An 11,651-nucleotide genomic window follows, 5' to 3' on the forward strand; every position below is an offset into this window, starting at 1 on the left:
TCTCTCCCTCTCCCTCTCCCTCTCCCTCTCCCTCTCTCTCTCTGTAACTCTGCCTTTAAAGTAAATAAACAAATCTTTTTAAAACCAAAACCAATGGGCAGTTCTGCAATTCTCTGTGAATGCCAAGTGGGCATTCTATAATTCAATTCAATTATGACACAGCTAGTGTCAGGTCGCACAATCTAAGGGCTTAGTCCCACATGCTGACCTTACTTCAGGTGCCAATCAAAAATCCAGTTTGCCACCTGTGCTTCTGACTGGGTAGCTATAAATCCGGATTCCTGTGACATCCCTCTTTGGGCACAATCACTTGCTAGAATCCAGAAAAATAGTTACTTAGTCTTGCCAACTGATCAGAAAGGATGATGTAAGGATGCAAATAAGCAACCAGATGAAGACACACATCTGCGTGGTCTGGAAGGCTCACATGGAGTCAGGGTGTTCCACCCTGCCAACACAGGGACGTATGCCTCCACCTGGGGGCTCCCCTATGCCAGCTGTCCTGAGTCAATCTCCAAGACACAGACACCTACTTTAACAAGGCTCTGTGTGCTCTCTACACTCCTGAGGTGTTATAGGGAAGGCCAGGAGAAAGCAGAGGCCCTCTGGCTACTTCAAGGCTAGAGGTCAGCAGGGAGATGAGGGTGGGGAAGACAGAGCAGGGCGAGGAGGACTGGTGTCTGGCAAAGTCTGGAAGGCACAATGTTAACATTGCTTTGCAGCTTCCCATCCTGGAAGCCAGGGCCTCCCACGTCCAGGGCAACAGGCTCCACTGGCTCTGGCTCCTGACATCCTGGTGGGATTGGGAAGCTGCAGAGTCTTGGAGAACGCAGTAGGGAGCAGCACCCCCATTCAAGAAGAGGAAGACACCGAGGATGGAACAGAAGCGGAAACAGGGCTTCAAGCTGAAGCTTTAAGTGTTGGCGGGTACTGCTGGAAAGAGGGTTTTGCACCACGCTGTAGCTGTGTGGGCTTGCAGGGTGGAAGGAAATGAAGGGTATGAAATCTCCATGTGGATGAGAGCCACACCCCAAGGAAGGCAGAGCAATAAAAGGCACCTGGGTCCCTGATACATGAGCCAAAACACTAGCCCTGGACATCCTCACCACGTCGTTACTCAAGAGCCCAATAAACTGATTTTTTATTTTAACCTACTGTTGTGTGGGTCTCTGTTGTAGCACCTGAACCTACAACCTCATCAGTGTTAGCTCTGGTCACAGTAACGCTATGTCATACACCATCCCAAAACACAGAGTGGGTTACAATCACCATTCTTTCAGCTCTGTAGGTCGTGGTGATACAGGTAGGAAAAAGCCAGCTGGGTTAGGTTGAACTTGGATGGAAAGTGAAGGCAGGCGGCTACAAGATGGGGAGAAGGGTTTCTAATGAACATTGAGCCTGCATGCTGTTAAAGCAGACTTTGCATAAAGGCCAACTGAAATAAGTGCAGAGAGCAAGCCTTATACAAGCGAAGGGTTGCATTTAACAGACATGCAATTGAGAATCAAAAAAAGCCTGGAACCTAAAAAATGTTAGGAGAGAAGAGTTTTGAGACTCTAAATGCACAAAACACAGACACCTGGGATTGTAAATGAGCAGAGCTAAGTGGTGAAGCCAGGGACTGCGACCTAACAAGTCCAGGGCTACAATAACAGGGACAGTGTTCAAGATGGGCCCAAAACTCATAAAGTGCTGACCCAAAGGAATTTTGGGGAGGGAGGACACCTGGGCAGATTCTAGCCAAATGGGCAGAGTGAACTAAGCAAGATGGGATCACAGCAAGATGACCGTTCAACAGTTTCTTTATTCACCCTGTCCCGTGTTTCCATACTTCAGCTGCACGAGACAGTCAACCCGGGTGACTGAGGACACCTAGGACATGTGTGCCTGATCATCTCCACAGTTTTGCTCAAGTGCTGTGCTGGCAGGGCTGGCTCTGCTCACACGGGTCTGCCGATCAGTCATGGCGGCTCTGGTCACAGGTATTCACTCTGGGGCCCAGGCTGGCCGAGGCAGCTGCTCCCCGAGAGCAGCTCTTCTCACAGTGAAGGCAGAAGCACATGAGGGCCACAGAAACTCACGTGGCCCCTCCAGCCTAGGCTCAGAACCACTATGTCTTCATTGCTTCTTCATCACATGGGCCAAAGCAAGCCACAGTCTTCCCACAATGAGACTACGGCAAGTGAGTGGATCAGGGAGGGGCAAGGAATTGGGGCCAATAAGTGCGTCTACTCCACTGTGATGAACCCTGGTTTGAAGGTTACACGACCTGGGCCCACTCTTCTAGGGGTTGCCTGGAAGTGAGTGTAGTAAAAGGCACTGTCCATCCCTCACCCCCAGTTTTCTATTAGGTCAGGAATCCTGAAAAGGCAGCCTTCCTTCTCCACAAAGCCCCTGTGCCCTTCCCTCAATGCCTAACACCCAGTCTGCCCCCACGGATGACGCAGCAAGATTGCTGAGCGCGTTTTAGATGGTCCCTTTATTCCCCCCCCCACTGCACCCCACTATATGAATCGTTAGGAAATATAGTCTAACCTCCTAAAGCCCAGCAGCCAGTGCACTAAGTATCCACCCAAAATGCTCTTAAGAGATTGTGCCACTTGAAGCTGAGTCTGTAGCCAGATCTGATACCAAATAGTGCATCTACTTCCTCGAGGGGACCTCAAGAAGAAGGAGCTAGGGCCAGCACTGTGGCATAGCAGGCTAAGCCACCTGCAGTGCCAGCATCACATATGGCCACAGGTTCAAGTCTCAGCTGCTCCACTTCTGATCCCATTCCCTCCTAATGTACTGGGAAGGCAGGAGAAGAATGACCCAAGTCCTTGTGCCTCTGCTCCCAAGTGAGAGACCTGGAGGAAGCTCCTGGCTCCTAGCTTCAGCCTGGCCCAACCCCAGCTGTTGTTGCAGCCATTTGGGGAGTGAACTAGCAGATAGAAAATCTGTCTTGCTCTCTAACTCTGCCTTTCCAATAAATACATTAAATCAGGAAGAGGAAGAAGCAGTGGCATTGGCAGCAACAACAAGAGATCGGAACAGGTTAGTGAAATTTCTTTCTCTAGAGGCCATTTGGACCTGGGAAATTTTTTTTAAAAGCTTTTTATTTACTTATTTGAGAGGTAGAGTTACAGACAGTGAGAGGGAGAGGAGACAGAGAGAAAGGTCTTTCTTCCGCTGGCTCAGTCCCAAATGGCCACAAAGGCCAGAGCTGTGCCAATGCAAAGCCAGGAGTCAGGAGCTTCTTCCAGGTCTCCCACATGGGCGCAGGGACCCAAGGATGTGGGCCATCTTCTACTGCTTTCCCAGGCCACAGCAGAGAGCCGGATTGGAAGAGGAGCAGCCGGGATTCGAACTGGCATCCATATGGGATGCCAGTGCCACAGAGGATTAACCTACTGCATCACAGCGCTGGCCCCTGGGACCTGGGAAATTTTAAAGTTTCTCACAAGCAGAAATATCCTAAGAGGCAGGCTGTCTCAAGGCCCAAAATTAGCCAGAGATCCACAAGGCTTCAGGACAACTGAGAGGCAGTGAGAGTCACCACCAGTGAGCAGTTACCCCACTGCTACACAATGCCCCTTGGCCACTCAGCCACAGGTGCTCCACCTTAACTGCCATCTTTCTCGGAAGACCTTGCTCTTTAAAGGAGAACCATTAAAAAAGACCAACCACCGCTGAATTCAGGGCACAGGCCACGTACACTGAATGTATTTTAGGGCAGTGGCTCATGATAAATTGTTTCCCAAGTTCCTCAAAGGTACTGGTTAGTGTCAAGTTCTCTCGGGCCCAGGCTGATAACTATGAAGTGTGGGGAATTTCAGTTGTTGGGAGGTACTTGGTTATGATAACATGTGGACTCTTAGGGCTTATTATAAAAGTGATGGCCTATGGCTCTCCAGACTGAGAAAGGATTGCCTTTGTGAATAATAAGAGGATGCAGCAGTTATAAAAAATTAATAGACTGTGACAGTCTGTCTCCTAGATATATAGGTGTGTTAAGTGAACTAAGCCCTATGGTAGTGTGTGGGTAAAGCATGCTACTATCCTAGTTTTCTGTTGCTACAGCAAAATACCTAAGACTGAGTGATTTATAAAGAAGCTCGTTTGGCTCATGGTTCTAGACCTGGTTAGTCCAAGACCATGATGCAGACTTCTGCTCAGCATCTGCTGGGGCCCCTCTTACTGCTTTAGAACATGACACAGAGCATCACATGCTGGGACACAGCACGTATGCTGGCGCAGGTCCCTCTTTCTAAAATGCTGCTAATGCCGATGGGGCTTCCTCTGTCCTGACCTCATCCAATCCTAAGTACCTCCCACAGCCTCTACCTCCAAACACCATCAACACAGGAGATTTGGAATTCAGTTTCTTTCTTTTTTTTTTTTTGACAGGTAGAGTTATAGTTAGAGAGAGAGAGAGAAACAGAGAGAAAGGTCCTCCCTCCGTTGGTTCTCCCCAAATGGCCACCACAGCCGGCGCCGCGCTGATCCAAATCCAGGAGCCAGGTGCTTCCTCCTGGTCCCCCAAGCACCTGGGCCATCCTCCACTGCCCTCCCGGGCCATAGCAGAGAGCTGTGACTGGAAGAGGAGCAACTGGGACTAGAACCCAGTGCCCATATGGGATGCCAGTGCTGCAGGTGGAGGATTAATTCCAGCGCTGGCCCCGGAATTCAGTTTCTAATATGTGAACTTTGTGAGGACACAGTCCAACAACAGCAACTACTGTGTGCTCTGCATTATCTGTATAGAACTTTAGGATCCAATACAGCAGCCACTAGCCACATACGGCTGTTTGAATGTAAATTTGAAAGTCAAAGCTCACAAGTCATCACACTCAGCCATCTTTTTTTTAACTTTTACTTAATTATTTTCATTTGAGGTGAAAGGCAGAGAAATGGAGACAGAAGGGACATATCTTCCATCTGCTGGTTCACTTCCCCAAATGCCTGCAACAGCTGGGCCTGGGCCAGGCAGAATCCAGAAGCCCAGATTTCAGTCCAGGTCTCCCACATGGGTGGCAGGAACTAAGCACTTAAGCCATCATCTGCTGCCTCCCAGAGTCTGCGTTTGCAGGAAGCTGAAATCAGAAGCAGAACCATGATCTGAACCAGGCATTCTGACCTGAGATGTGGTCATCCAAGTGCCAGCTGTAACACTGAGCCCAAGGCTCACCCCAGAGTAGGGGTTTCCAAAAGGAAAGTGAAGGGCCTTCTCAGATCAAACCAAAGGTTGAGGAGCCTCCCAGAACAACAGAGAAAGAGAGAGAGAGAGAGAGAGAACCAGGAAGTGGCATAATCAGAACCTATGTGTTCATGTGTAACCCTCTAGCAACCCCATAGCCTTGAAATACCCCATCAGAATGTAGGTAACCATATGAGGCGGACAAAGAAAGTAAGAGTGTGTGTAAAGCTATGACCCGCTTTGCTCCGGGCTCAGCCTTTGACTGCTTTCCTGCTATGAGCTTCGGTGTCCTGCCTGTCCGAGAACCCCACAACATTTCTAGGGGCTTGTGTCCAGGATTCAGAGATGGGGTTTCCACCTCTTTTGTTGCTGGGGTACGATACCCCCACCCCAGGATGCTGAGAGAGGTGACCTTGCCTGGTGCCAGTGGGCAGATTAATCCATAGGTGACTCACCATCCTGCTGTGCCAGGGTAGGGCCCTGGGAGCACAGAGGAACCCAATGAGGCACGAGGAACCAGCCAAGGGAAAGACAGCTGCCAAAGGCAAGGGGGCGGTTGGAATGGTGGGAGGAAAAAAGGTAACAAGCCGGGTTCCCTCATTTTGGTTTCAGTGAGCCTGCCCCTAAGAGGCAGAAGGGCAGCTTGATGCCGTCCACTCCCAGAGTTACCAGAGTACTCTACGTCACAGGAGACAGGAGAAGAAACTGCAACTGGGGGCTGACACTGCGGCTTAGCAGGTAAAGCCACTGCCTGCAGTGCCAGCATCCCATATAAACACCAGTCCGAGACCTGGCTGCTCCACTTCCAATCCAGCTCTCTGCTGTGGCCTGGGAAAGCAGAAGATGGCCCAGGTCCTTGGGCCCCTGCACCTGCATGAGAAACCTGCAGGAGGCTCCTGGTTTCAGATGGGCACAGCTCCAGCTGTTGCAGCCAATTGGGGAGTGAACCAGTAGTGGATGGAAGCCCCCCCCCCCTCTCTCCCTCTCTCTCTCCCTCTCTGGTTTGTAGCATGTTACCTCTGCCCCTCTGCTGGGAGAGGGGATGAGGAAGGCCAGTTGTCTATCGGCCAGGGCAACAATACTCAAGTTGATAGAGGCAGGCATATGGATTAAACTGATTAGATTTAGGAGCTGGAGACCACGCCTTCAGCCTGCCCCCTTTTGTGATTTCATGCCAATACCTGACCTCACCTGTACACCCACCTGCCAATCAGACTACGTAACCACTCCCCTGTGAAGTGAGTGAAAGGCCTGGAGCACGGTGGGCCCTCCCTTGCCGTTCTTTACCTCCAGGTGTGGGGCCTCTTGGCCGAGCTGGGCTACCTGTAGCTGCTCCTAATCACACACTTTGCTCCACGTGGCTCCCAGCCTGCTCTCTGCCTGGTATGGACCCAGCCTGTGCTTCCAGACTTCTTCTAAATAAAGCCCTCACTTTCTGTGTATTTCTTTCACTGAATAAACGTTAAAAACTTACCATGTCATTGGCGCAGCGCTGGTTGTAGCGGCCATTTGGGGAGTGAACCAACGGAAGGAAGACCTTTCTCTGTCTCTCTCACTGTCTGTAACTCTAGCTGTCCCCCAGCGCCGTCCCCGCCGCCAACGCCGCCGCGGCGGGGGGCACTCGCCTCCTGCCGCCTGCCCGGCCGGAGCCCGGACCCGGGCCGGGCCGGCGCCTGCGAGGCCGCTCCCGCTGCGGGCCTGCCGGGCCGGGAGCGGACGCGGGGCCGCAGCGCGGTTCTTTGTGCGCGGGCCGGGGAGCGGCAGGACGCGAGCCAGGCCGCCTCCCGCTCGCCGCTGTTGAGCTCCGAGCCCGAGGCCGAAGAGGGCTGCCGGCGGGGCACGGCCGGGCCCCCCTCTCGGCGGAGGCGCCCCGGGCCGGCTCCATTTTGTGCGGGGAGCCGGCCGGCTGGCGGGGGGCGCGCGGCCCGGGGGTCCCCGACCCTGCCCCCTCGGCCCCCGCGGGGCGCCCCGCAGCCTCCCGCTCGTCGGTCCGCGGGGGCCTGGCCAGGCCCGGCTGCTTTGTCCGCCCGCACGCTCCGGCGCCGCGCGGCGGGCGGGAGACGGGCGTTGGGCGCGGGGCTTGGCGCCGCACGTGCGGGACTGACAGGTCGCGGGCTCGGCGGTGGGGCCCCGGGCCTCGCCGCGCACCTGCGTGGGGGAGGCGGCGAGGTCCCCGGGAGGCAGGAATGGCGTTGGTGTCCCGCAGTCTGGTTTGCACATAAAGAATGCAGCCATCTGGCGGCTTGTGGTCCCTGGACTTGCCCCGAAGGTGGGAAGGAAGCCGTTCGGATTGCACTAAGGTTTTGATCATCGCTGGTGGGAGGCAGGAGGATAGGCAGGGGCTCACAGAGCAGTAGTCTGAGAGAACAAAGAATTCCAGAGCACCCACAAATCGTAATCTCGCCCGAAGTACTAGAACAAGATGCTAGAAACACGGGTTGGAATTGGGCAGAGATTAGACACCTTTTTAGAAAGGTGCTCTGAGCACCACTGGCACCACTGGCACCACGGTTCTGACAGTACTTCATGACAATGGACGGTGACAGTTCTACCACAGATGCTTCTCAACTGGGAATTTCTACAGACTGCACTGGGGGGAGCCACTACGTGATACAGCCTCACGATGATACTGAGGACAGCATGAATGATCATGAAGACACAAATGGTTCAAAAGAAAGTTTCCTAGAACAAGATATGTATCTTCAATTGCAAATGTGGCTAGGATAACGAAGAATGCCACACCTCAAACAGGAAAGATTGCAACAGATGCCAAAGAATGTGTTCAAGAATGTGTGAGTGAGTTCTTAGCTTTATAGCATCTGAAGCAAGTGAAAGAGAAACGGAAGACGATCAATGGAGAAGACATTCTCTTTGCCATGTGCACCTTGGGCTTTGCCAGGTATGTGGAACCTCTGAAATTGTACCTTCAGAAATTCAGAGAGGCTATGAAAGGAGAGAAAGGATTTGGTGGAGCAGTCACAGCTACAGAAGGACTAAGAGAAGAGCTTACTTACAGAGGAGGCATTCACTAACCAGTTACCAGCTGGCTTAATAGCTGCGGATGGTCAGCAACACAATGTTATGGTTTATACAACATCATATCAACAGCTTTCTGGTGTTCAACAAATTCAGTTTTCATGATCTGAAGAAATTATGGGATGGAAGTGTAGAGAAGCAAGAGTCTGATTCTGGAACAGACATCAGAAGAAAATGACGTGAAAAAATGTCTCTTTGTACATTAAATAGCTGTAATGTAGCTTCCTGATGCTTGACTAACTGAGGTGTTAATTCTGACTTGAGAATCTTTTTCATGAATGATTTTAAAGAAAAATTTGGATTTTAAAGGTATTAAAATATTTTTGTTTTGTACAAGAAAAAAAAACTCTACCTGTCAAATAAAAAAGAATTTTTTTAAATCTTACCATGTCACCTGGTTTATTGGAGTTGATATTCAGAATTCTTATCTGAATAGACAGCAAGAACTCTCAAAATATTAATACTAAATTTATTAATAAGGCTATTCAATAACAAAGTCTCCCAGATATAAGCTAACAATTTCCAGTGGGCTTGTCACCGTGGCACACAGGCCCTGGCCCACAGTCACCCTTGGGAACTGTCTTGCAGCTGCCTGAATACATGTCTGTTTCAGAGACGGTCCCAAGTAGCTGACTGTTGATTAGGTGCCTATGTTTGCTGGGTGGGAAAAAAAAAACTTGCTTGTAAAACCCTTTTGTCCTAAAGTAAAATCGCTAGATTAGTTTAGACTGAAAAGGGAAAGATAAGACAGAAATACCTAAAGGCTTCAGTAAGTTACCAAAGGTATAAAAAGTCCCATAACATTAGAAAAAAAATTTGAGAAAAATACTGTTTACAGGGTTTTCTAAAAGTAAACATTGGGGCAGGTGCTGTGGCACAGCGGGTTAGCACCCTGGCCTGAAGCGCCAGCATCCCATATGGGCGCTGGTTTGAGAGCCAGCTGCTCCACTTCTGATCCAGCTCTCTGCTATGGCCTGGAAATCAGTAGAAGATGGCCCAAGTCCTTGGGCCCCTGCACCCATGTGGGAGACCCAGAAGAAGTTCCTGGATCCTGGCTTGGATCAGTGCAGCTCCGGCCATTGTGGCCAACTGGAAGGTGAACCAGCGGATGGAAGACCTCTCTCTCTCAGACTCTCCTCTCTCTAACTCTGACTTTCAAATAAATAAATAAATCTTTAAAGGTAAACATTAATGTCAAAGGTAAAGTTATATAAAATTAAAGTCTAATCTGCTAAAGCAATGAGGTTTTTAAAATATATGCATAAAAATATCAATATGTTAACCAATCTAAAAATTGTTTTTTAAAGATTTATTTATTTATTTGAAAGTTGGAGTTAAACAGAGAGAGAAGGAGAGCTAGAAGCAGAGAGAGAGAGGTCTTCCATCCGCTGGTTCACTCCCCAATTGACCGCAACAGCTGGGGCTGCACTGATCTGAAGCCAGGAGCCAGGAGCTTCTTCCAGGTCTCCCACATGGGTGCAGGGATCCAAGGACTTGGGCCATCCTCTGCTGCTTTCCTAGGCCACAGCAGAGAGCTGGATTGGAAGTGAAGCAGCTGGGACATGAACTGGTGCCCATACGTGATGCCAGCACTGCAGGTAGCGGCTTTACCTGCTATGCCACAGCACCGGCCCTAAAAATTGTCTTGATCTTAAACTTTAAAATCTGTTTTTGCAAACAACTGCAATATCTCCTTTCAATAATTTTCTTCTTGATTGGTTATTCTCTGACAATTTTCCAGTCAGAAAGTTCTTTTCTGGTTCTGACTGAAAAGCGCTGAGTTTTATAAGAGTTAAAAGAGGAGGTGTCACTTTCGGCAGACACGGGGCGGGGGGGGGATCTATCCACTGTATCATTCCCTAGATGGCCACAATGGCTGGATCTGTGCCAATCCAAAGCCAGGAGCCAGGAGCTTCTTCTAGGTCTCTCACATGGATGCAGGGGCCCAATGACTTGGGCCATCCTCTACTGCTTTCCCAGGCCACAGCAGAGAGCTGGATTGGAAGTAGAGCAGCCAGGACTCACACCTGTGCACATATGGGATGTCAGCATTGCAGGTGGCAGCTTTACCCACTACACCACAGAGTGGGTGCAGCTGCAGCTGCACAGGCTGCACGTGTCAGCACTCCCCACACAGGACCATGCCGGCCCCCTCTTAGTGATTTTCTGGTTGATTGATCAATTAATGAAAATGGAGTGCTGAAATCCCCATTACTATTGCATTGGAGTCTATGTTTCCCTTTTGATACATTAACATTTCTTTTAAAAAGCCAGGTTACCTGTAATCAGGTGCATATACAGTTATAATAGTCACATCTTCCTGTTGAATTGATCCCTAAATCATTACATAGTGCCCTGCTTCATCTCTTTTAACAGTTTTTGTATTAAAGTCTATTTTATCTGACATTAGGATGGTTATACCAACTCTTTTTTGTTTTTTTTTAGCATGGACATTTTCCATCCTTTCACTTTCAATCTGTGTGTATCTATGTTGGTGAGATGTGTTACTTGCAGGCAGCAAATAGATGGGCCTTGTTTTTTAAACCATTCAGCCAGTCTGTATCTTTTAATTGGAGAGTTGAGGCCATTTACATTCAAGGTGACTATTGATAAGTAACAACTTGGCCCTCGTATTTTTCCAACAATATCCCTATTATTTACTTTGGATTTCTTTTTTACCTTTACTGGGGAGATTTTGCCTTCACCTGCTTTCATAGTGGTGACCATGTTTCTGTGTTTCTGTGCATAGCACATCCTTAAGCATTTTTGTAAGGTGGGACAAGTGGTGACAATTTCAATTTGTTATGGAAGGTCTTTATTTCACCTTCATTCATAAATGAGAGCTTTGCAGGGTACAGTATTCTGGGTTAACAGTATTTTTCTCTTAAGGCTTGTACTGTCTCTCCATTCTCTCCTCACCATTCTCTCTGGATGTGGTAGAACTTAATAGCCAGCTAGTCCCTACACCTTCTCAAGTAGCCACCGAGTCCCCAAGGTCTCAGCATACAAGGATCTCACAGTCGCCAAGTCCAGAGGGCACTGCTGGTGCAGGTGCCCCTCTGTCCCTTGTAGCTGCCCAGTCACCTCCCAGCCAAGCTCTGAGGCAGTGGGGGCCGAGAGCTGTTCCCTCCGCTAGAAGCTCTGGATCACATGCACACACGAGAGCCACTGGCCCAACACCTGCCACTGCTGCCACCCACACTGTGTTCAGGCGCCCCATCTCAGTGAACTGTTATGTGCACGCCTGCAGGCTTCCATAGTTGTTGCCCTTTTGCAAAATAGCACCCGCTTTCTCTCAGCCAGACTGCAGGTTCTGTTTTGGAGACTGGTTTGAATCAAATGTCCCCCTACACTTCCACTGGGACCACAGGTGACTGCCAGCAACCACAGCCCCCATGGCTCCAGTCCAGACCCGTGACATGCAGTCTCTCCTGCT

At 50.0% G+C, this 11,651-nt stretch overlaps 1 pseudogene; it reads left to right on the top strand.

The window, feature by feature from the left end:
- The first annotated feature begins 7,324 nt into the window (after window positions 1–7,324).
- On the top strand, window positions 7,325–8,561 carry LOC100338961 (nuclear transcription factor Y subunit beta pseudogene; annotated as a pseudogene).
- Window positions 8,562–11,651: the final 3,090 nt, after the last annotated feature.

This window comes from Oryctolagus cuniculus, chromosome 17 (genome assembly GCF_051225735.1).
Source record: "Oryctolagus cuniculus isolate XC-2025 breed Fujian yellow rabbit chromosome 17, ASM5122573v1, whole genome shotgun sequence".
NCBI classification, from domain to species: domain Eukaryota; kingdom Metazoa; phylum Chordata; class Mammalia; order Lagomorpha; family Leporidae; genus Oryctolagus; species Oryctolagus cuniculus.